Here is a 26811-nt window from a genome sequence, read left to right as displayed (position 1 = left end):
GTAAGGCAGCATCTTTGCTTACATGGATTCATGTGTTTGGTCATGAGGCAAGCTAATTCAAGGGATGAATACCCATTTTTCATTGTGCAGCCTAACTGATCATTTTTTATCATTTTCTGAAAGTCATTCAACTGTGTACATTTAGTGGCCTGCACATGCCCAAGAATGGTTTCTTTTACCATGAGACAGCCATTCAAATGCCTTTCGGAGGTTCTTTGTTGATCATAAACCGAGATTTTAATGTATTGATAGCCATTATGCCCTCCTTCCCAGGGTGATGGATTATGTTTTCCCGTACTGTACTTAAATAGATTTCACTTGCATTTTGATTAAAATGAACCTTTAGACCGCAATCTTTCATATGGACTGCGCCATGTACATTGCGCTGTGTTATCATCCTGTTGTACTTTATTGTAACAGGCTGTTGTTGCATTTTGTTCCTGTGGAGGGGAGGTAGGTGAACATGTCTGTGTCAGAAGGGGAGGGGCTCCTTGAGGGACATGCAGGGTTCATTGTGGTTTACAATTTTGTACTGTCATGATTTGTGGAAAGGTGATTGTGACTTGTTGGCATGTGTAAGCAATTGCCATCTGGTAAGGGTGTGGAAGCACTGGCTTTTTATTTTAATTAACCTATGAAATGATGCAGATAATTTCATCTCTGAAAAAGTAAGCTGCTGATCAGATTCCCCTTTCATAAGCTCCTTGGCACAATCATAGTGAGTATATGTGTCCTACTGCAGCAGTATTCTGATTTGCAGCACCTGCTCTACCAGCAGCACAGAGAAGATTCAGTTGCCACAGTTACCCGTTTGATAGCTGCAGTGATGGCCAAGTCTCTGCAGCCCAATGGCTGCATTTAAGATATTCTCACCTGTTCATAAACTATGATCATTAAGTAGCCCAGGCTGGTGGCAGGGTTGACTCTAAGGATACCCTATGCCAGAGCTAACTATTTCTAATCATTGCAACCACAGCCAATTTGATATCACACCTGTGCCAGCTCCTGAGAGCCAGATCAGCTGTGGGAGGTGACGTGTATTCTGTCTAGACAGGCTGATCCTGGCTAATGACAGAACAGGAACCTGAATGGCCATGCCTCTGCTTTGATCTCTTTGTGAGAGTAGGTAACATCCTCCACCAGAGAATGTCTCACAACAGGAAGTTACCCTGTGCTCAGTCATCAAAGGAGCACACCCACTGAAAGGGAGTAGCATCACACCAGGGTGTTGTATTTCTAAAGGCATGTTATCCCAGTGAAAAGAGAGGGGCAAGGGTTAGAGTAGACAGGAGGGCTCTGTACAGTGGATGAAGACTTTCACCATCTTGTTTCTCTCTGCTTCTCTATTTCTCTTTCCTGTCCCCTCCACTTCCTCTACTGCAAATCTCTTTGGGTGTCATTTTAGAAGGGCAAGTACACTCATTTCAAGAACAGGTATTGGACCACCAAGGTGGGCTAGCTTTATTCCAATCATCTGCAGATGTTTACCTTTAATATCAACCTTGGATCATAACTTGACAAGATTTTGCTGGACTCTGTTGGGACTCCGTTGGGAAAGCAGTCCTTTGCAGAGTCCTCCATCTGTGCGGTGAAGTCAGTTATCCATGGCAGAGGAGGTTGGGCAGGTTCAGCCTTCTAACCATTTCCAGGGACCATTGGGAGGCACCTGCTGCTGGAATAAGACCTGCCTCTCTGACATCCACAGCAGTACCTAGGACCTCGCCATGCTGGAGGACCCCTGCCAATGTCTGCCAGACTGATCTGAGATCCAGATTGTTTTGGTTTTGCTGTAGACACTACAGGTCAGAGTGACAGAATTGCAGCATTGAGGAACCCTTTACCAAAGTCTGTCTTTGGTGTCGATCATTAAGGAGAAGCATACAAATACTGCTTTTTCCACAAAGCGTTTTGGTGTTCTGGTGCTCTGGGATCAGGCAAACAGCCGAGCCATCTAAATTTACAATGAACCCGGGTTGCAGCGGGGCCATCACCAAGCTTAGAGGGGAAGAACATGCTGACACAGCTAAAAAGCCCTTTGGGAGCGCAAACCCGACAGCAGGTTAGACGGACTGCTTTGAATTACTGTCTAATCAAACATCAGCCCCTGAGCAAGGTCCCTCCACTCCTACGCTGGCGATGTGCGATTGCAACACTGGAATATTTGCAGGAGATCTGCATCCCTCACTGGATGGCCCAGCCATGAGAATCCCTGAGGTGATTGCGCTGACGGAAATCAATGCGCAGCAAGGAGAGAAGCTAGGGGGGAATCCAACTGAGTGGTAAGGTACCCAGGTTGGAAACCATGGCCACGTCGAGGGTGAAGTGATGGAAATGGTGAGATTGGGGGCTACGGGAAGATGCAAGGAACTATTATTGCCTGTAAGGCAGAATGTGGACACAGAAGAGATGAGCGGTAATGTTCCCAAGGCAGGGGAGTATTATACTTCCCAAGCCTATCAAAGGAATGAACGGGATAAGGAACTGTGAAAACATGTATCCAGAAGCACAACTCCAATCGAATTTGAGCTTCCACCAATGAAAGGCCTTAAAAACTCAGACCTAGCAGCTCAACTGACCCGAGGCCTAACAGAACTGACTGCAAAAATCTCATCACAGAAAAGAAAAAGCTTAGCAACTATTCAAGAACGGCTTACTGCCCTGGAACTTAATCTGTCAAATGCTGAATATTTACAGCCTGCAAGCCACCCCCCCCCCCCCGTGGTATGATACTCTTGGTGGACAATAAAGGGGCTGACTTGGATGATCTCGAGCCCTTGATGATGCTGCTACCAGCACCTACATCTGGCTCCCAATCCTCCCATTCACTGGATAAAAACATGCCAGCAAGCGATTACAATGTTTCATCAGGGAGAAGCCTCTCTGACTCCAAGGGGGGCAAGCAGCATGGTCGGAGCAGAGCCCTGAGGTTGGCTATGGACTCAAATCAGCTCCAGCAGGTGATAATGGCTGCTCTTTTGACATTGCTTGTCCCTTTCACCAAACTATATAAGTCTATTCATAATTCCCTCCAAGACCAGTCGACACTGATTGCAATGTTCCTGTCAAAAATGAATGCCCCGGAAGGCTTTGTTGTCAAGGTGGAAGATTGATTAAATAGAGAAGCAGAAACTTCACTCCAGTGGCAGAATCGCCTATGTGATATGGCGAGGAGAGAGACTACGGACAAATCCCTCCTAATGGAGGCTATTTTTGACGGATTGCAAATGGATGAGATCCAAATGAAAGCAAGAACAGATTCTTATCTCTCATACACCTAAACCAATGAATATCAATGAAGAACAGGAGGTGGTTGAAGATCAGTCTACGGAAAAATCTATCATCCTAGAACATGGAAAGGAGACAAATGTATTCTCCATATTCAAAGTGAATACAATTCAAGAAGCTTTGGCTAAAGGACCTAAAGAAGCACAAGGCCCTATAGGAAAAAAAAGCAAGAACTTAACAACTATGTGGAAATCAAATGGATCAAGAGCCTTTCTGCACAACCTACGAACACCACCACCCCTCATAATAAGGCAGTCCCCAAAACGACCTAGAAAGGAACTGACACTGCCATCAGAATCATGCTTGACAATAAATCAAATGAGCTTTGCTATAACTCTGAGGTCTAATGAAACCAGAGAGAAGATTGACTTGATCAATGAAACCTGTCCTAGTGACCTATTGGTAGTAATCAATCAAGAGGAAGAAGATGACAATTGGAACAATCTGAGTCACTATGAGTGGACTGCCATTGAATGGCAGGATGATCAAGCTTGCCGCAATCCCCATGAACGTTGAATAGCGCCTCAAGGACAATTGGCAAGCAAACTCAAACTAGTGAAACTGAAGCAAGGTTCCTAACAATGGAAGAAAAAAGGTGCCTATTGGCACCCCCTTGAGTGACTGATTTAGATTGCAAAAGACAGTCAAGATGTCAAAAGCTGCTCTCAGTGGCTAGGACCATTTTGAAGCAAAATCTGAAGGTCTACTTGGAAAGAATTATAGCAGGACCTAATCTTGAACCACCATAATGTGATGAAGCCTTTCTAATATGTTCTGGCGCTTTGACACATAATGACTGAAGATATAAAGGTGATTGAATTTGTGGTGGAAAGAAAAATGGACTGGGTGATTCTTAGCAGCAAAAGAAAATCTACTATCACACCGTTACACATTACTGTCCCTGGGTTATGAATTAAGAGACCAACATGAAATGTAGAGTAATGGCAAGTCTGATTTTATGAACGAAAATCAAGAGGAACATCACCCTTGGAAAAATATAGGGTCCGATAAAAGAAAATCAGAGGGAAAGGTCAAACAAAATGAACCTCATGGGCAACTCAAAGAAATCCACTCAGCAAAAGAAAAGCTGAGGGAAATGAAACATACAAAAAGAAATGGGTGCCCTCTTTTCAAAAAAATGTTTCTCACCTAAAATATATAATTGACAATTGAAACCTGCCCCAGAAGATCTGCCCTAAGGCCCATAATGGACAGCAGCAAGGAGAGGAGTCCCCAAATTGGAATTGGCTAGCCAGAGTGCTGCCCAATAGCAACAGAAAAAAGACTGGTCAGACACTAGAGGAACCAGTCCTCCTTATTGGATTCTGGAACACAAGAGGGTTCAAACCACTATAAATATGAGATACTATGCTTCCAGAAGACGTGGCTCAGATCTACTCCCTCTTGTGAGGGATATGAACATCATCTCAATCCAGCTTGCAAAGGCATTTTAGGGAGGCCCTACTCTGTGCTACTGACTTTAATAAAAGTGGATGTAGGCCTCACGTTGATTAGTCATGAGAACACAAGCCTGTATGTCTAAGTCTTAAAGTTTAGTAGGGGAACCCCCCAACAAAAGACAAATATCTTCTAATGAATGTGTACTGGAGGGCCTATAGGTGCCAGAAATTGAAGTTTGTAAAATCAGTAATTAAATTGATAGATAAAGTTATAAGTGAATGAGATGAGCCTAACGATATTGTCTGCAGGAGTTTGAATGTGCGCCTGTAGAATGACAAGGGGTGGCCCCTGAAAGAGCGACAGATGGACGGAAGAGCGCTGCAGTGGTTCCTAGAAACAACTGCTCAGAACAATTTATGTTGAATGCCCAAATAGAAGAAGATAGACTGGGGGCATGCACTTGGTTAGAGGCATGCAGAGCTCTTGCCTGGACTACTGCTTCTTGCCAGGCAATATGGTTGAAAGAATTGCCAAATTTGAAATAATTAAACAAGCCCTGAGTGATCATGACCTTCTGGCAATTCCACGAAGGGATCGTGAGCGACCTGAAGAACGGATCCTTATAGGCCCGGTGGAGGTAACCTGGGTAAAGAAACACCTAAGGGTCCGCAAGAACAAGTTTAAATATATTGCCTGGCAATACGAGGAGTCGATTGAAAAGGATAAGTCCAATTTAGAGTATCTATGGATCCTTAAAGACTATAGTATGCCTAATAAGGAAAGTAAAGACATAGGCACTACCTCAAACCATACCTATGAACCTATGGTGGTGATGGCCAGGAAATAATTAAGAGCCTATCTTGGAAACATCAGCATATCTCGAGACCCAGAAACAATGGAAAAGATTCATGCACGTAAGCAAAGGTATTGAAACTGACTCCTCACCACAAGAAGCCAGAGAACTCAAAGAGATGCAGAGCAAATGCTGGAAGCAGTTTGCCAAGAAAAACACAAGAAATCTTTGGGAACTTCAAAATAATGGTGGTGATTTCAGATCTTCCCATATGTTTTGTCAAGTGAATGAGGAATGTTCATCTTCCATTATTCCACCCTCTTTGCTGATTCAGGGGTTCCGAAAGGGATGGAATCTGGAGTGAGCTTAACAAGCTGGTCTATCAGAATAGAGGAAACTGAGGTTGGTCTCATGATTAATAGACTCAGCTCCTCCAGGGCAGCAGGCTCAGATGGACTGTCTAATCGAATGCTCAAAGACAACCCTGTGACATGGAGGGGGTTGGTAATATCAATATTTTTAACAGATATTGAAAACAAAGCTATCGCCAATGTTATGGCATAAGGCCATTATAGTTCTGATATTCAAGAAGGGCGATCGTAGCAATCCAAAACCTTATCGCCTGATCACCCTTCTTGACTCATTGGGGAAATATGTGCCTCACTCTTGCTCCACGACCTCAGCGCATGGGCAACAAAAAATGGCTGATTGTATCCCAGACAAGCTGGGTTTGCGAAGGGAGTAGGGACCCCACTTAATCTGTTTATCACTGGCATTTTGAAGCAAAGAGCTCTAGAGTCAGGCCCTGTATTGAACTGGTGTTTTATTGTGTAAATAGAGAGCGCCATTGGTAAAAACTAAAAATCTGGAATTGTCCAGTGGCCGTGTTGGAGAGTTTGAGGGCCTTGTATTCCAATACCTCAATAAAAATCCGACTATACGACAGGGGGATGCTATAAAAAAAAAATGGACACTCATTGTGAACTGAAGCCGGGAAGTGCCTTGGCACCCCTGCTCTTTAGACTATATGCGTCGGATCTTGGAGAGTCACAAAAAACGGTCCAAGCATTCCCTCTGAAGGTTAATGGAACTGTAAGATCATATATGGAATAAAGGCACAATCACCATATATAATGACACGCCAGTCGTGAGGTTCGTTTCCCAAACAAGTCTGGTTTAATTTCAGAGTATCTCAGTCGGCCGGCCGGGTCTCAACGCCTCACGACGTGTGTTCCCAGACACCGTGAGAGGAGCGAGAGCGAGCGGCGGTAAAGCAGTCATATATATACATAATACAGCATCATTCTTCAGGATTATTCGGTCTGCCCCTATACATGACTTACAAACTAGGTTTCGGTAATTGACAGTTATGCACGTAACTTCATTCAGTCTAAACATTAGTATTTCTAGCCAAGGCTGCAGATACAGCTTTCTGTTATGTGGAACACAGGGCATCGGCACAAGGAAGGATATCATGTTCCTAGCAGGGAGACATTCCAACCAATGTTATCTGTTCGCCACACTCATGGGCTAAGGGTGAGACAGTCCTGAAGCAGAGAAATACCATCCTCCATGAAGGCGCACTGCTAGTTGCATATAATTCTCATTTAACTGCCTTTTACAACAGCAGTTGCAAGACAGGCTGGCACCTGGGCTTCTGATTAGCTGCGGCTTTTGTACAACTTCAAGGCTTTACTGAATAAGAAAACAATCTATTTCTGCAGAGTTACACATTCCTGTCTACATTAGCATTCAGAGTTCAAGCTATGGCCTTGCACCGTGTGTGGATCTGAAGCACAGAATATATTTGCAAAGCGATACAGAAAGGAAAATGGCAGGCATTTACAAAATGGACTCCCAATGGTCACATTCAGGTTACATGGTTTGCAATGTTTGTCACATGATGTGATTTGCTTCTGGCCAACATGCTATTCATATTATTCTAGCTATGCGATTACATTTACAGTTTCACAGAACAGAGGTTCCCTGGATACTATACGCTGATGACCTGTTTTTTATGGACCAAACCCCAGTTGGCCTTCAGAGGCGGATAAAGAAGTTTAATGAATACCTGAAGGCCAATGGCATGAAAATCAATGTGAAAAAATCCAAGGTCTTACTCATGTCATCAGTACATAGGAAACAGAAGCTGGGGCTAGCTTGGAAAGTTGGGAATGAGGAACTTGAGGTGGTTGACACCATGACATATCTTGGTGTAACCATTAATAAGAAGATTGATGATGCGACCCATTATTTATCTCTTAGTTTAAAAGTGAAGAAATTGGAAGATCAGGGCATCATCTTCCATCATAAATATGGCAAATACTCCCTGCTGTCCCTCATCACTTTCTTTCGGCAGAATGTTGTGCCAGTGCTGACATATGGCTCAGAAGCAATGCTAAATATGTCATGCAAAATGTGTGCATTGTTAGAGGGCCTGTTTTGGCATACGATACTCAAAATACCAGGGTCGTTCTCGGTATCAACAATTAGACATGAGGTCCGACTTCAATTGTTTTAGTCGATAGTGCTCTGGAAACCTGTGACATCATATAGAAAATAAATGCATGTTGGTTGAATTTTTTGGTACCCTTTGTGATCTTTAGGCTGCAGGATGGTGCCCCTGATAAAGGCTCAATCCGGTGGAGATTAAAGATGGAGCCAATCCTGGGAGAGATGAATGTGGAGATAAAAGATTTAATCTCAAACCCCCAGAAAGTAAATAAAAAGCTCCAGGAGCAAGATTGGACAGAAACAGTTTAAAGGAGAGGCACTGATAAATTGAGACCAGGATTAGACAGGGAGCTCAATGGTCTGAACCAACTCCCCACGTATCTCCTGAAATTTCCGTCCCCACATTATAGTGATCTCTTATGTAGATTCTGATTAAACATTCTGGCTACTAGAGAGGTTGAATTATCAAGAAAGCTGACTGAATGAGAACATTCACAATGTAGCTACTGTGGGATGGTGGGGAAGGCTAAAACAGTAGTGGCGGCTTCATCACTGCCACTACTGTAAGCCGATCAAACCTGGTGTCCCTTCAACAGCAACTCACCTGTATATTCTGCTACCAGATCACCACTGTTGAACTTCAACCATCTAAAGGAACCTGGTGACCGCCCGATCTACCTCACTGGAGTAACGCTTCGAACTGCAGCTACCTTCCTGTTTGACCCCAGCGCAACACTGCTCGGCGTTGGATCACTGTGATAGCACATGATCATCCGCCGGAGGTATGTCCATGTCTGGGGGCAGGGGAATGTTCTGCCTGATGCACAGTCCAAAGTTCTGTTCAATTGTGGCCCTTGTTCTGATGTGTGCACGGTTGTACGCAGTATCCCGGTGGCTCTGTGGATGTCTCACCGGGGTCGTCAGCTATGGTAGCAAGGGGTAAATGGAATCACCTACATGGGAAGGGACATAAGGATGCCAATGTCTTTGAGGTGACTGGGCAGTGCACCCATGTTTGGATGTGGATCTGGGACACATGCACATGGATATGTGCACTTGCGGGACATCAATCACCTTGCTGCACCCTGTGACAGTTAGTGCTGGTCAAGACATGTGTAGGATCAGATTAACAAGGATATGTAGGTGGTGGTAGGTGGGTGATAGTGTGGATATGCTGTACTTTGTAGCATGGGAGTGATGCATTCTGGTACCTGTGGTGCATTACATGTGCCTGTCCATCTGTGCCCACATTGTTTCACTGTGTTCTTCCCTTTACTCATGTGGTACATGCCATCCCTGGGCAGCCACACTTGCATGCAGATTGGGTCCGTACATGTTCATGTCACCTGTTGACCATGCACTGGTGACACTGCACAACCACTCAACGCCTCAGTACACATGCTATTTGATGTGTGTGTTGATTCTTTTTAAGGATCAACACACACACCACATTGCCAGGTGTGCCTCCAGGTCCATGACTGCTGCTACGAATGGCAGCATGGTTGTGTTGGAAGGTGTGTGTTGTGAGTGTGGTCCTGTCAGTTAGGGACCAGTGTGTTGCCCTTGTGCAAGGTATGGGTGCTCGCCTCCGGGGTGCTACTTGCCCAGTGTTCCTCTGCATCCCCCTCCTTCTCCTCCTCTTCCTCCTCCTCTGCCTGTCGGCCTGTTGCCACTGTTGCACCCTCTCCTCATGTAGCTGCATTCTTGCATGCAGCGCCTCCAGGTCCAGGACTGCTGCAATGAGTCGTAGCATGGTTCTGTTGGAAGGTGTGTGTGGCATGGGTGTGGTCCTTTTCAGTAGTCACGGTGCTTATTGTGTGCAGCTTGTTCAGTTACCGGGAGGATAGCTCAGATATAACATGTTGGAAACAAAGGTTCAATCCCCGGGTCCACCCTTAGAAACCTCTGGGTACTAAGCATGTTATAAATAAAAAATTATAATCATAATTGGGTGCACCTGTGGGCTGTTTCTGCACACCTTGGCCTGGTTACCGCATGCTCTGCAGTGTTTCTGGTGCAATGTTCATGGTGACACTGCCATTTGTGTGCCAGTTTTTCTGTGATGCTCCCTGTTGTAATGCAGACCTATTTCCATGGTGCTGGTGTTTCCGGCACTGGTTCACTGGGTTCGCGCTGTTTCAGTTACTGTTGCGGCTGGCAAAGTTTGCCAGTGTGCACTGTTCCTGGCAACATTGTTACTGGCATTCCATCTCGTAGTGCGGCGGTCCGGAATGTTTGCTGTTATCGGAATTACTGGCACGTTTTTTCGAGACCGTGACACTTGTAATGAGGCGCATTGTCCTGTATTAAGGGTATGGGCAACTCCAGAACATAGTGTTGCCAATTCACTTTCACAAAGCTAATGAAACTGAGTTATGGTATGGTCTAAACTATATTATATATTATAATATATGGAACTAAAAAACTGTATATAAACCCACCCATGTAGAGGGAAGACAGACATGCAGAATGTAATGGTGCACCACTCATGGTTTTCATCAAAGAGGAAAAGCAGGCAATAGTAATTCAAAAGGATATGTCTTTCAGTGGAAAACAATGCAAAATGGCATTAGCCAGTTTCTAGGTCCCTAAATGTTAGGCCAAAGGAACAGGGTCAGTACAAAGTACCTTAATCCAATCTTTCAGCATCCTTGAACCAGGCCTTGAGCTGTACTGTGATGTGGGTCGTACCAGATTTGGGTGCCGGAAGTTGTGCTAGGTCATCTAGTCAGTTAGAAGTAGGAGATGTGTGCACCTCAGGTATGCCATGTGGGTCATATTGTAAGGAACAAGGGTGGCAACAGTAAAGACAGACACAAGTGATCACAGCTCGCGGGTGTTTATTGTACTTTATAATGGGTGAGATAAATGCCTTATCTAAACCTAAATCTAAGATGTGAGCAAGCTACGAACATCAAATAATAATAAGGCAGCCCTATTGGCAGCTTGTCAAATAAAAAAGGGCCTATACTAAAAAACCTATTGCCAATCCTTACTTCTAAATTCCAAAAAGAGTGTGGGATAATGTTCCCCAGAAAAGAAAGAAGTGCTGACAAAATGATAAGTCAGGATGGTATGGCTGGGTCTCCCTTCCCCACGTTTGAAGCACAGGATAAGGTGGGACTCTCGAGCATAGCAGACTCCTTGACCTCGTGCACAAGGTTTACAGTTCCAGTTCAACAGTATCAAAACCTTCAGAGGCTAAGTCTCTTTTCCTGCAAAAGTACCTTAGAAGCCTTGCTGATTCAAAGTAACAAAGAAACAAATGTTCCTTCAGTACTCTTGAACCTTGGCGGATTGTTCTTTGCTCCTTGGATCTCCCTCGACCGGACTCGGGTGTTACGCTCACCTGGTATCCACGGGGACACCTGTATGCCCTGTTGCTGGTTTCCCCCCAGATGTACTCAATTCGGAATGATGTCTTATATGGCAGGTGAGCCTGAAAACACAGGAGGACTGGACTTAGGCACTGATTTGTTTCCTCCCACCAGCCCCCTTGGACTCGACCTGATGGCCCCCCTCCTCAGCGTGTTACAATGTCTGGCATGCTCTCCGTCCTGCTTTCTGCACAGGGGCACGTAGTTTTCTTCAGGTTGAATTGACCTAGTTAACTTCACTGGTGCCAACCCATTCAAGTGTCTTTAAGGAGGTAAGTTCGATTATAGCAGTCTCTGAGGGCCTTTGCTTTTCTTTCGGGCTATTAATGTCTTTCCATGAATGTTTCCCCCTTAGGTATGCAGAGATTCGCTGGGTGCGCTGCTTGGGTTCGGCTCCTGCCGGGATTTATGGACGCAGAGGATATGAAGAAAGGTAGGTTCAGCGCGAAGTGTGGTGCGCTAATGTCTTTTTTGGGCTAACCTGTAGTCTTTATTCCTTTTCAGGTTACGATGGTCTTTCTGGGCATGCGTTGATTTCCGGAGCGGAACCGGCCAAGATATGCCCAGTCAGGTCAGGAGATTTTGGTTGCTGCTGTGATTGCCATGAGTAACCTGTTTCACGTTGTCCCTTTTTTCTCTCCCCTCCAGGTGCTTCGTTCCGGTGCGAGTGCAATGTCCTGAAGATGCTACCAACGGGATGGAAGACCGCAAGCAGCCGGGATCGAAGGATGGAAGGCTGCAGGTAAGCTGGAACTGCTAATGATGTTCTTTTGTCTCCTCTGCAGGTCCGCGATTCCAGGAACGCCGGGTGCTGGTCTCTGAACATGGTGAGCGTTATGCTGCTGGCTGCAGAATAACGGGAAGCACGTTCTTTAGCTTGGGTGTGGTTTATATAGCCTACCCTGTAAAGTAGTCCAGGTAAAGTAGTCCGGGCTACCACACACTAAAACACTGCACCGCACAGTCTGGTTCTTAGGGACTAGACTGTGTGGGTGTCTCCATGTTGGCTGCAGGCCTCCACACAAAAAGTAGTCCCTTCAAGTCCCATTTTAAATATGAGCCTGGCGCCAAAGGCGCCAGGACTGACTCCAGGAGAGTCCCTGTTGAAAATGCAAGGCCCTTGGGGCCCCAAATGAACCCCGAGCCCTAACCCTACCTGGCCTGTGACCATGCCAGTGGGGTTCTGGGTCACGGGTTGTGACAGCACTCCCCCCCAAGGCCCCTCCTAAGGTGATCTTCCTGCCTGGTCCAGGCTTGTCTGGAAGTTTTGATGAAACGTTCTATTTAGACGTGATGCATGAATGTTCTCACTAGGTTCCCAGGATCTGTCTTGAGGGCCTTAACCCTTCCAATCAACTAGATAGTATAGTTTGGATCTGGTATATTTGGAATCTAGGATTTCTTTCACTTCATATTCAGGTTCTCCATCGATCAAGATGGGTTCAAGTGGTGGTTTAACTCGGTACCGGGTTGTACTGCTTTTAGCAGTGAGACGTGGAACACTGGATGAATTCACATATTAGTTGGCAAGGTTAGTTTAACTGCTGCCGGGTTGATGATGGCTTGAACAGGATAAGGCCCCAAGTAGCGAGGGCGAAAAGATGGGGTTCCCTTTAGTGATATGTATTTTGTTGCTAGCCAAACTTTGTCTCCTATCTGATCGTCAGGAGCCTTTTTTCGATGTTGGTCTGAAAACCTTTTTTGCTTACTTTTGGCTTGGATTAATTGTTCTGTTGCCTTTTTAAAGGCCTGACTGATGTTTGCATGAAGCGTCTTTACAGCGGGCATTTCGAGGGTGGGAGGGCTGTCAAGTTCGGAAGTATGCGGATGTCTGCCATAGAGGGTGAAAAAAGGTGTTTGCCCAGTACTGGAATGTACAGAATTGTTATAAGCATATTCGGCTATCCATAATAGATCTCTCCAGGTTACCTCAACTTGCTGCAGCATGCATCGCAGGTATTGTTCGAGAGTCTGATTGGTCCTCTCTGTTTGACCATCCGTTTGGGGGTGATGGCTGGTGGATAGCCGTATGTCGATGTGAGCTATAGCGCAGCACTTTTTCCAAAAGTTTGATACAAATTGGCTCCCTCGAGCAGAGACCAGGACTGAAGGGAATCCATGCAGTTTGATAATGTTTTCCAAAAACACCTTTGCTAGCTGTTATGCATCTGGAAGGCCTTTGAAAGGGATAAAGTGTGCCATTTTAGAAAATAGTTCCACTACTACTAAATAGGTATTGAACCCTTGGCTGGGAGGTAAATCAGTAATGAAATCAAGAGTGTGTGCCATGGTGCCGGAGGTATTTCTAATGGTTGAAGGAGGCCAGCTGGTCTTTGCTTCAATGACTTGTTTTGTGCACACACTCCACATGATTGAACATATCGGATGATGTCTCAATGCCAAGTGGGCCACCAATAATTGCATTTTACTTTGGCTAAAGTTTTGGCGATTCCAGGATGACCCTCCATCAAGGAGTCGTGATATTCTGAAATTATTTGTTGTTGTAGCTCGGTCTTAGGCACGTACAGGCGTTCGCAAAAATATGGCAGTTGATTTTTGACAGTTTATTGTTTTCCTTTGGTATGCCATTCCAGTAACTCACTTGGGGTTATTTCCTGTTGGGTCGCATTTCTAAGTTCAGTTTGTGTTAAAGCTGTGGTGAGGCCTAAAAGCTTGTCCTCAGGTATAATGGCCACTGGATCTGGAGTTGCATATTCTCGTTCATCGATGCCCATGTGAGATAGTGCGTCAGCTTTCCAATTTCTTACGCCTGGTCGATAAGTGATTATATAGTCATATTCGGCGAAGAAAAGGGCCCATCGTAATTGGCGCGAGGACTGCGCCTTTGCTGTTTTTAAATATTATAAGTTCCGATGGTCCGCAATTACAGTGACTGTTTGCCTGGCCCCTAAGAGATAATGCCGCCATGCCTTGAAGGTCGATTTTATCACAAGCAGTTCCTTATCGATAATGGCATAATTGAGTTTAGGAGGTGTGAATTTTCGTGACCAGAAGGACGCAGGGTGCAATTGGCCAGTTTCAGGTCTTTTTGAGAAAGAACGGACCCCATGGCCATACTGGAAGCATCTGTTTCCACAACGTAAGGTAGATCTGGATGAGGATGTCGTAGGATCGGGGCTGAGGTGAATTTTTCCTTTAGTTTTTGGAAGGCCTTTTTTCGGCATCTTCTGACCATATGAATTTCTTATTGTTTTTTCGTAGAAGTAACGTGATTCGATGCACAATCTGAGAAAAGTCTCGGATGAGACGACGGTAGAAATTTGCAAAACCCAGCATACTCTGGATCCCTTTTACTGAGGTCGGGAAGGGCCATTTTAGAATGGCATACACCTTATGTGCATCCATTTGAATGCCTTTTGGAGTAAGAACGAAACCAAGAAATTCAACTTTGGTTACATGGAAAAAACAATTTTCAAGTTTTGCGTAAAGTCGGTGTTGGCACAGTTTGGCAAGGACAGCGCGGACATGCTTAACATGGTCTTGTTCTGAGGTTGAATACACTAGGATGTCATCTATGTAGACCAGGGCGCAAACATCGATCATCTCCCTTAGGACGTCGTTCATAAAATATTGGAACGCCGCCGGGGCATTGCACAGCCCGAAAGGCATTACCTGGTACTCAAACAACCCATATTTAGTACGAAAGGCTGTTTTCCATTCATCTCCTTTTTTGGCTCGGACCAGGAGGTACGCTCCTCTGAGGTCTAACTTCGTATAAATCTGGGCATCTTTGACTTAATCTAGCATCTCGGGAATAAGGGGCAGTGGGTAACAGTTTTTCACAGTGATCTAGTTCAGGGCGTGATAGTCAATACAGGTTCTCAAGTCCCCTTCCTTTTTTGATACGAAGAACAGGGGACTGGTTGCCGGAGATTTATATGGCCGAATGAACCCATTTGCCAAGTATTGGTCCAGATAAGACTTTAGATGCTGGTTTTCTGATTTGGTGAGCGCGTAGATTCTACCGCAAGGGATCTGTGCACCAGGTATGAGGTCAATCTGACAGTCATAGGACCTGTGCGGTGGTAGCTTAGTAGCTTGTTCCTTCTGGAACACATCCTGGAAATCTTGATATTCTTCAGGGAGAGTACTGGTTGCGCCAAGTGTAGATATGCCGACTCTAGGACTCATAGAAACCTTGAAACTGGACTCATTTTTTTGGAGATTGCAGGTGGAGGCGCAATCATGAGGAAAAGTCAGTTTTCTTGCACGCCAATCTATCCGAGGGTTATGAGCAACTAACCAAGGCATCCCTAATATTAGCTGAAACTGAGGCGCCTTGATGAGATCGAAGGAAATCGATTCCCGGTGTCCATCCTGGCACAGCAGGGTTATTCCTGCTGTACATTGGGTTACTGGTCCAGATGCAATTTCAGTCCCATCTACTGTGGTCACCTTTTCTGTGTTCGGCTTAAAACTTAAGGGAAGCCCCATCCGTGCGGCCAGATCTTGATCAATATAATTCCCAACTGCCCCGCTGTCTATGTAAGCTTCAACGGAATGCATCCTTGAAGGTTGTTGGTGTTTGATTGGGATTACTGGTATTGCAAAATGTGAGGTTGTGGCTCATTCTTCTCACTCGGCAAACTGACTGTTAGGCAGAAACCTGTGCAGTTCCCTTAGGGACCACTGCAAAAGATTTAAGACTACAGGTGTGTGGCAGTAAACCCACTTGGTAGCAGTCTGTACCACATAGATTCACTTGGTAGCTGTGGCTGAGGAGTCAGACTTCCCTCAAGAAGAGTTAGGCAGTATACAGAGCCTACAAAATAGGTACAGAAGTACAGTAGCACAAGCAAACACTGACCAGAGCTTGGGTGTAAAAGTATATAATTATTTATTTAACACACACTTATAAAACACACGAGCACTAAATTGGTAAGATAAGTTTAAAACACAATCACTATTATCATATGTACATCCCTGATTACTTTTTGGACAAGTCTTAGTTAACACCACTTATTTCCAGACAGAGGTGAGCGCTTAACGTTTGATGGCACTCCAACAAGTTAAATAAAAAGGGAGGGAAAAGCAGAATTATGGAAGCATACACACTAAACACTTTTTAAAGAACCACAGCAAGTTAGGAAGGCACAGTCTACTGGTGAGCAAGGAAGTTTAGGTGCCAGGCCCACTTTCAAGGGAGCCAGGCGGAAGATGCCCAAGATCAGACAGTTACACAGAGTCTTCAAAGTTTGTGGAGGTAGTTCAAAAAAGGCTTAGTTCAGCGCAGGAAAGTTAGCCAAGGTGTCCCAGGCTAACCCAGGTTCGAGAGATGAGGATTTAATACACCCCGTTCAAACGGTTGCAAGGGAAGCCAGGCGGAACACGGTACCTTAAATGGAGAGGATCCTCCAGCGGGGGTAGTTGTTCCTGGAAGCGGGTGCAAGTCACAGCGTCGTCCAGAGGAAGAGAAAATCTCGTCATGGAGGAAGGATGAAGGTCGTTGCACTGCCAGGGAAGAAACCAGCCGCGGAGTTCTCCGGTACAAAGGTACTACCCTTTCGGTTCACGGTAGTGGTGAAAACGTGGTATCCCAGTTGCCGGGGTGCTTGGCACAGGCAAGGCGGCCACGAGAGGCTCCAGGAAGACGAAAAGAAGGTAGACTGGTTATCCCCACCAGTCGAAGGAAGAAGACTCTCCGGGCTGGAGATCTTCTCTGTCGTTGGGAAAAGTGGTGTGACGGTTCAGCAGGGCTCCACCGGTGGTGTCGTCGTTGCAGGCCGGCTCAGCTTCTCCCTCCTCGGATTCTTAGGTCCTGTGGCGACTTCTGAAGTTCCACTCCCCAAAGCCCTGCTTTTATGCAGCATACCCCTATTCACTCAGCCTAGCTGTCAATCAAACATGCTAAGTGGTGAGCCGGCCGGCTCACCACTTGGGCCAATCACACAAGAGTGCGACTTGAGTTACCAAGGTAACTCAGTCCAGGGTGCCTAAACCCCCTCCCACACCACCTGTGGTACCCAGACAGAGTGGTACCACTTTTGGAGGTTTCTGTGGAGAAGCCCGCCAAAAAGTGGAACAAAGGGCTCGACTTGGGTTGGAGTCACAGAAGAGAACACAAACGCCATTTTAGAATCGAGTTCTGGCAAAAAATACCAACCGGAGAATTAATATTAAATAAATAAACCGGCGGTATATTCGAGGCTATAAGAATTAAATAATTAAAGTTGGTAGCCTCGAACAATGGGAAAATCCCATAGAGATATATTCGCGGTCGAATATAAAAAGTAGTATCCACTGCCACCAGCCAAAACTCGATCAGGGGGAACGGAGACGTGCCCCCTCGAACAACAGACCCCGGGGCAATCTAATTGCCCCGACCAGTACGTCCACAATATGATGGTTTGTACTGGTTTCTGTTCATAATTTGGGACTAGCAAAGCCAATGGTGACTTTACATGCCCTGGGAGACAGTAGTCAGTACCAGGGTATGGAGTCTATGTTGGGGGGTCGCTACGACACCCCTGGGTTACTGCACGGAGGGTGCTGTGTAACCCGAATCAAAAAAACACATGAGACCCTATGGAGTAAAAACCCCATAGCCCATAAAACACATGGAAAGTTAAAGGAACACCTCAAATCATGTCTAAGAGTGGGAGCAAAAGAATCTCACTCTTAGCAGGAGAGAAAAAAATAACCCAAAAAATCCAGCAAAGCTGCTAGGGGACTCACTAGGTTTGGGAAATTAGCCTTACAGAGAATTCTCCCTAACACTCGCCCCCCCAGACTAAGGGACAGGAGGATTTAATCCACTCCTGGATGAACACCATACCTCTAGTCGATGATATACATCCAAGAGAGTCCATCAGCATTTTGATGGTGACACCCTGACCTGTGCTCAATGGTGAAATCAAACCCTTTTAGCCAGATTGACCATCTCAATAGTTTTAGATGTTCTCCCGTCATTTGCATTAACCATCTCAAGGGTTGGTGGTCAGTCTGAATAACAAAAGTAGAACCATACAAGTATGGCCTAAACTTCTTCAGTGCCCACACAATAGCAAAGCATTCTCTTTCGATTGTTGCCCACCTTGTCTCAGGATCCTTCAGTTTTCTACTGATGAAGCAAATGGGGTGCTCCCTACCCTTCTCATCCAGTTGGCTAAGGACTGCACCTATACCTACATTTGAAGCATCTGTCTGCACAATGAAAGTTGGGTGGTAGTCAGGAGCTCTCAGTACTGGTGCTTGGCAAAGAGCCTTCTTCAGGTTTTCAAAGGCCTGATTGCATTCCTCATTCCATTTGACCTTCTTAGGGAATTTTGGAGAGAAGATCACATTCAGTGGAGAAGCTATTGTCCCATAGTTCTCAATGAAATTCCTGTAATATCCAGTGAGGCCTAGGAAAGCTCTCACCTGGGTTTAAGTAGTAGGTGTTGTCCAATTTTGCACAGCTTCAATCTTACTGAGCAAAGGCCTTATTTCTCCACCTCCTACCTCATGCCCAAGGTAGACCACCTTACTCTGACCAATTTGGCATTTACTTGCCTTTATGGTCAGATTGGCCTGTCCAAGAGCCTGCAAAACATATCCTAAGTGGTTCACATGTTCTTCCCAGGTTTGGCTGAATACTGCAATGTCATCCAAGTATGGCATGCAGAAGTCCTCCATCCCATTCAAAACCTGATTCACCATTCTTTGGAATGTAGCAGGTGCATTCTTCAATCCAAAAAGCATAACCTTAAATTGGTATAAGCCAACTGGGGCAGAAAATGAAGTCTTTTCCTTGGCATGGTCTGTCAGGGCTATTTGCCAATAGCCTGGCGTAAGGTCAAATGTGCTGAGGAACTTGGCGGAACCAAGTCTATCCACCAACTCATCTGTCCTTGGCAAAAGGTGGGCATCAGTCTTGGTGACTGCATTAAGAGCTCTATAGTACACGCAGAATCTCAATTCTTTGGATCCTGCCTTTGGTACCAACACAACTGGGCTAGACCATGGGCTAGTAGAGGGCTCTATTACCCCGAGATTAAGCATCTTCTTGACCTCCCCTTTAATGTGGGTTCTTACATTTTCTGACATTCTATATCCTCTGCTTTTGACTGGCAGACAGTCACCAGTGAGTATATCATGCTGCCCCCAAGGGGTCAAGCCTGGTGAAAGTGAGAACAGAGAGGCAAACTGATTTAACTTGGCTTTGCACTCTTCTTGTTGTTCAGGTGTCAGATTTGAAGAGAGATTTACTCCTTCAATCTTTTCGTCTAAGGGTAAGCCTCTGAGGAGATCAGGTAGAGCTTCGCTCTCTTCTTCCTCTTCTGTTGAAGCTAGAAGCAAGGCTCCTACTTCAGGTCTGGAGACATATGCTTTTAGTCTGTTAGTGTGGAAGACTCTAGGAGCCTCCTTGGGATTGCCCAAGTCCACCAGATAGTTCAGCTCTCCAAGTTTACCCACAACCTTGAAGGGTCCCATCCATTTATCTTGCAAGGCCCTCTGCCTTGTTGGGATCATAACTAGAACTAGCTGGTCTTGAGTGAACTCAACCATGTTAGCCTTCTGGTCGTGCCAATGTTTGACCAGGGCTTGTCGAACTTTCAGGTTATCACTAGCTTCTGCCATCATTTGTGACATCCTCCTTCGGAGACCTATCACATAGTCAGTCACTCTGACTGGCTTGGGGGAAAGAGCACTCTCCAACCCCTCCTTAATCAGGGCCAATGGACCTCTGACTGGATGGCCATAGAGAAGTTCAAAGGGAGAATAACCTACTCCCTCCTGAGGGACTTCTCTATAAGCAAAGAGAAGGCAATGCAATAGAAGGTCCCACTTTCTTTTAAGGGGATCCTCTAAAGCACCTATCATGCTCTTCATGGTTCTGTTGAACCTTTCTACCAACCCATTTGTCTGATGGTGGTAGGCGGTAGAGAACTTGTAAGTAACTCCGCAGGTTTTCCACATGGCTTTCATGTAGTGGGACATAAAATTTGACCCCCTGTCAGAGATTACTTCCTTAGGAAACCCAACCCTGGTAAAAATACCAAGGAGGGCCTTAGCCACAGCCTGAGCTGTGACAGTCCTCAAAGGAATTGCCTCAGGGTACCTAGTAGCATGGTCTACTACAACAAGGATAAACCTGTTGCCCGAGGAGGTTGGAGGATCAAGGGGACCAACAATGTCAATCCCTACCCTCTCAAATGGGACTCACACTACTGGGAGAGGCAATAAAGGTGCCACATTCTTGGACCCAACCTTACTAGAAGTCTGGCAGGTATGGCAGCTCTTGGAAAACGTATCTACCTCAACCCCCATTTTTGGCCAATAAATGTAGAGTGAGAGCCTTTCCTTGGTCTTCGTGAAACTCAAGTGACCAGCCAAAGGAATCTCATGGGCCAGTTGCAAGAACTGTTGTCTGTTTTCTTGAGGTACTACAAGCCGCTTGTAGTCTCCAGGTGCAGACTCAGTTGGTTCGCTGTAGAAGAGGCCATCTTCCCAGTGCAACCTGTACTTCCCAGGCTCTTGCCCATCAGCCTGAGAAGCTGCCTGTTGGCGAAGGCATTCCAGAGTTGGACATTCTCTCTGTCCCTTACTGAAGTCTGCCCTGTCAAGTCCACCTTCTGCCAGAAACGACTGCAGCTCAGGATGGTCAACAGGATCCAGATCTCCAATGAGTTCTTGGCCTTCCACTAGCTCTTCTTCAGAGTCTAGTTCCACCATACAGGGTTGTACCTCCCTCTCAGCCTCAGCTGGAGGTGGAGTTACAGGTGTAACTTTGGACAACCTCGGGGAAGTCCTTGTGGGAAGCACTGGAGTGCTTGCTGTTGGCTGTTTCTTGGAAGTCTTGGGTTTCCCCTTTTCTTCTTTTTGCTCAGTGATAGCAAGTTGTAATTACAGTGGTGTAGGAGTGATATCTTTCTTCATCATCTCCTGGGGAGTACCTCTCATGGTTCTCTCCCTTGCAGGTCTGGTGAGCTCCTGTAACCTTTTACTATGCGGTCTGGGGGTGTGGGACACTACACCAAGAGTTTTCAGGTCATTACCCAACAGAGCCCTTCCTGGCACCTCACTTTGTATGCTGACAGGTATCTTTACAGTCATGTCATTACACTGGATGAGAACTGGTAATTGGGGAAGCATCTGCACAGGCCCTCCAGCTAACTTGGTGAGGCATTTGGGTGCCTTAGCAACATCCTCAGCCTGAAAAAAAGATGTATCCACCACAGTTATGCTGGCCCCAGTGTCCCTAATGGCAGGAGTCTCCTGACCATTCACCTGGACACTGTTCTTATAATACTCTTTAGTATTATCTGGGATAGAGTTATAGACATCTAAATTCTGTTGTTCCCACAGACCCAGAGACACTAAAGAAACACTGGCTGAGACTCCAATGGGTTCATCAGCCAGCAGTAGAAAGTTTCCACTTGCCATTTGTACTTCCTCCTCTGGAGCGAAGGCTAAGGAGACAAGCTGGACCCCTGAAGGTTTACCCTTACATCTGGGATCTCCTTTCACATGGTCAGGTGAGCCACAAACAAAACATTTACCAAATGCTTTCTGGAATGGTGGCTTGCTCTGACCTCATTCTGGTTTACCATCAGAGGGCACACTACTCTGATTGGTTTTCCTTGTGGTTTACCCTTATTGTTCTGTTTGGGGCCCTCTTTGGGATTGGAATTATTAGAATTCTCTTTGGAGTCCTTTTTTGGCTGCTTTCGCTCATCCTTTTTCTGAGTTACCCCAGAGTCCTTGTGAGTGGCCCTGCTGGCAACCCACAAGTCAGCAGCCTTAGCTAGTTTCCTGGAATCTAATTCCTTTGAATCAGCCAAGTGCTGATTAAGGTCAGGAGAGCAGATATCATAAATTGACTCCAACATCACAAGATTCTTCATTCCTTCGTAAGTGTTCACCTTGTAACTCTTAATCCATCCCTCTATGTTCTTCAAACTTTCACTCACCAAGGGGTACCATCATGCTTTTTGAGGGTCCTAAACCTCTTATGGTACTGGGAAGGGGTCTTCCCAAATCTAGCTATCAAATCTAGTTTCACACATTCATAATCCTTCTTATCCTCCTCCCCCAACTCCATTACCACATCAGTTGCAACAGGGGAAGCCTAGAGAACAACCAGGAAAGTAACTCATTTCCTGTAATGTTCTGGAGCCCATGATTATATTCAAACAAACTCAACCAGTCCAACACATCCAACTTTGGCTCATATATACCCACCAACTCCTTAGGCATCCGGGGTCTTTAGGGACGGGAACTCCTAGAGGATTCGTAGAGAGAAGCACTTTCCACAGACAATTTTTTCATTTCTAGCTCATGGTTGAGCTCCGTTTCTCTGAGCCTTAGTTCTTGGTGCCGTTGTTCTGTTTGAGCATTAATTCTTTTGAATTCTAATTCAAGCTTAATTTTTTCTAGTTCCATATATTGAGGATTAAGTGTGGGACCTGGTAAGGGTCCAGTAGGCACAGCTGGCAGGGCAGGGAGAGGCCCAGGCGAGACAACTCCAACATCTTCCACCTCATCTTCTGCTTCTGACTCAAAGTTATCAATACTAACATTCATTTCAATATCATTGCTGTTATCTACAGTTGCTGGAGTGGTAGGTTCCTCTGAACCACCATCCAGACTTTGGTTTGCTAACAACCTTTCTATTAGCTCCATTTTCTTGCATTTAGTCAGGAGATGCTTATGCTTACAGAGAACTCTTAAACAATCAGCAGTTTTTGTAGCAAGGGACTCTTGACTATAACTTTCCATAGTTGACAGGTTTTTAGAAAATACTTCTTTTAGTGTTAAGCTTTGTGGTTAGTTGCACTAAGGTATCTTTAAGCACACTAAAATGTATACTCAATGCAAATCCCACCGCTGCCACCAGTGGTAGGCAGAAACCTGTGCAGTTCCCTTAGGGACCCGACGAGAGAAGGCCAGGAGAAAAGGCCTCCTGTGCTCTTTGCAGCTCTGCTGCGAGCACGTTTCCTCCCACTCCAGCTGGATGCTGGATCAGCTGTTCTCTCGTTTGGAACAACCGTGTGTTCCATTGTGATCCCGCCCGCCTCGCGTGCCGTCCTGAAACCTGCTAAAATGGATGCCAGAGCAGTTTCCATGGAAGTATCCAAAACCTCCACGAAGTCTGCTGCCCATTCGTCAAGTCGGCTTGCCTGCCCCTCCCCTCCTGCTTTAAATGGAGGGGGAGAGGGCCGAGAGGCGAAGCCGACGAGAGAAGGCCAGGAGAAAAGGCCTCCTGTGCTCTTTGCAGCTCTTCGCTGCTCGTCTCCCGTTTGCCCGAAACCTATGCCGCACCCAGAAGGTAAGAAGCTCTACCCTTGCAAGCTTCTCTCCAACCCCTGCACCACCTCAAGGCGCTTCAGGCTGCGCGCCCGTACTTTGAAAGCCGCCTTCGGCTCACAGCCCATTCCCACGAATAGCCGTAATACGCGGCTATGCTCACGCACTGTACAACCCTCCTCACTCGCTGATAAGGCCAGGCACCCCAGCAAAACCTCAAAGCCTGCATCCACGTAAAGTACCACCTACACAACCACCAACAAAGTACTTAACTTTCCGTACAATTGTACCGCCTCCATAACCAATGTGATTACAAATGTGCCCACCACCGCTGAAAATGTGACCCCCAGTGTAAAATCTGTGATTTGCAATTCTTCTACCACCATTTTGAATGCTAGTGTGCCAAATGCTATACCACATGTGTCCACCACCGCTGAAAATGTGACCCCCAGTGTAAAATCTGTGATTTGCAATTCTTCTACCACCATTTTGAATGCTAGTGCGCCAAATGCTATACCACATGTGTCCACCACCGCTGAAAATGTGACCCCCAGTGTAAAATCTGTGATTTGCAATTCTTCTACCACCATTTTGAATGCTAGTGCGCCAAATGCTATACCACATGTGTCCACCACCGCTGAAAATGTGACCCCCAGTGTAAAATCTGTGATTTGCAATTCTTCTACCACCATTTTGAATGCCAGTGCGCCAAATGCTATACCACATGTGTCCACCACCGCTGAAAATGTGACCCCCAGTGTAAAATCTGTGATTTGCAATTCTTCTACCACCATTTTGAATGCCAGTGTGCCAAATGCTATACCTCATGTGTCCACCACCGCTGAAAATGTGACCCCCAGTGTAAAATCTGTGATTTGCAATTCTTCTACCACCATTTTGAATGCCAGTGTGCCAAATGCTATACCACATGTGTCCACCACCGCTGAAAATGTGACCCCCAGTGTAAAATCTGTGATTTGCAATTCTTCTATCACCATTTTGAATGGTAGTGTGCCAAATGCTATACCACATGTGTCCACCACCGCTGAAAATGTGACCCCCAGTGTAAAATCTGTGATTTGCAATTCTTCTACCACCATTTTGAATGCTAGTGTGCCAAATGCTATACCACATGTGTCCACCACCGCTGAAAATATGACCCCCAATGTAAAATCTGTGATTTGCATCTCCCCTAACACCCAGAGCTCAACCCCCCCTCCACCAAACCCTCTCTCATCATGAACCCCCCCTCAGGCACTACTGAACCCCACATGAAATGCGCCATGATTAACGCCAGGTCCATCAATGCCCACGCCCTGGACATACACGACCTCCTAACCTCCCACAACCTAGATCTACTCATGATCTCAGAAACATGGCTACATGATGCCTCCGGCCCGGCACTATCCCTCGCCCTACCCCCTGGCTATTCCATAACCAGACAAGACCGCCTCTCCAAAGGTGGAGGTGTAGCAATTATTGCCAGAGTCTCGCTCTCTATCAGAAAGATAGAGAAATCCCTGACCAACAACAACAGCGACTACCTCCAAGTTAAAATAACCCTCTCTCCCCACTGCACCATTACTGTGCACACCATTTACCGCCCTCCAGGCCCAACAGGAGACTTCCAAGCCTCTCTCATCCACCTCCTCTCTGACAACCTCAAAAAACAGTCTAAAGCCATTTTCCTCGGGGACGTCAATCTAGAGCTCCGGGATAGTAAGGACGTAGCAGCCAAATCCCTTGACTCTGCCCTCAATGCTCTAGGCTACAAGAACACCATCCTTAGCCCTACTCACACTCAAGGCAGAACGCTCGACTGGATAGCACAGCATAACTGCCCACTCATCATTACAGGTAACAATCCCACCCCGTGGTCTGACCACCACATCATCACCTTTAGCATCCTCACCACTAGCTCCCCTGCTGCCCCCTTGCCCCAACCGCTCCCTCCTTGCCTCGCCAGAAGCTCCCGCCAGCTCACCAAGGAAAGGCTACTGCCCTTCCTCCAAGGCCCAGCCTTCAGACCACCTTTTTCATCAGACCCAGAAACACTTGCAACAACCTATGATACTGCCATTAAAGCAGCTATCAACTCCATTGCCCCTCTTAAACCACGCAAATCCAAACCCACTACCCATTCCAACTCTTGGTTCACACCTGAGCTCCTCACACTCCGCAACGAGAAAAAAGCTGCACTCACACAGTGGCAAACGTCCCACTCTGAAAAAGACAAGATGTTCTTTAAAGCCCTATCCACCAAATACAAAAAGGCAATCACCCAAGCAAAGGCCAAATCCTTTGAATCCAGAATCTCGGAAGCCCAATCTAGCACCAAAGAAATCTTTGCCATTTTCAGAGAGCTCGAGACACCCACTCCCGCCCCCCAGAATCTCACCAAAGACAAAGACTGGTGTGACAAAATACAAACGGCCATGCAAACCAAATTAAGCCTCCTCAAAAGCAAAATACTAGCCACTAAACAAGCCCTACCCAGTAGCCATATCCCTATGCCTTCACACGCCACGGATCCCCCCCTACCCTTCTCCTTCAAACCCATCCAAGAAAAATACATCATCAACATTATGAGGAACATCAAGCCCTCTAACTGCAAAGGTGATGAATGCCCAGCCTCCATTATCAAAGACTGCACGGAAGCGCTAGCGCCCTTCCTAACAGCCTTTGTTAATGCCTCCTTTACCACAGGGAAAGTCCCCGCCTCCCTCAAGGAAGCTTGGGTCCGACCTCTCTTGAAAAAACCAACTCTCGATCCCACCTCCCCCAACAACTACAGACCTATCACCACTGTCCCATTCCTCCTCAAAATATTGGACAAAGCAGCCTACTTGCAGGTCGAGCATTTAATTGAAGAGAACAAACTCCTTGGACTCCGCCAATCTGGCTTCCGCCCTAGACACGGGACCAAAACCGCCCTACTTGACTTGAAAAACCAAATGGACGATGCTAGAGACATGGGTAAACCAGCACTTCTCCTACTCCTTGACCTATCCGCGGCATTCAACCTCGTGGATCATGGCGTCCTATGCCACCACCTTTCCTCCATCGCCAAATTCTCCCCAGAGGCCACAGCTTGGATCACCTCCTTCTTACAAGACAGAACCATGCAAGTATTCTCTGACCTAGCCGCCGCATCCCCAACTACTATACTTTGTGGTGTACCCCAAGGCTCCTGTCTCTCCCCCACCCTATACAACATCTTCACACGACCCCTCTTCCTCATCCTCGACGCTA

This window comes from Ambystoma mexicanum, chromosome 6q (genome assembly GCF_040938575.1).
Source record: "Ambystoma mexicanum isolate Mex_15411 chromosome 6q, UKY_AmexF1_1, whole genome shotgun sequence".
In the NCBI taxonomy this organism is placed as follows: domain Eukaryota; kingdom Metazoa; phylum Chordata; class Amphibia; order Caudata; family Ambystomatidae; genus Ambystoma; species Ambystoma mexicanum.
This window is presented reverse-complemented; position numbering follows the sequence as displayed.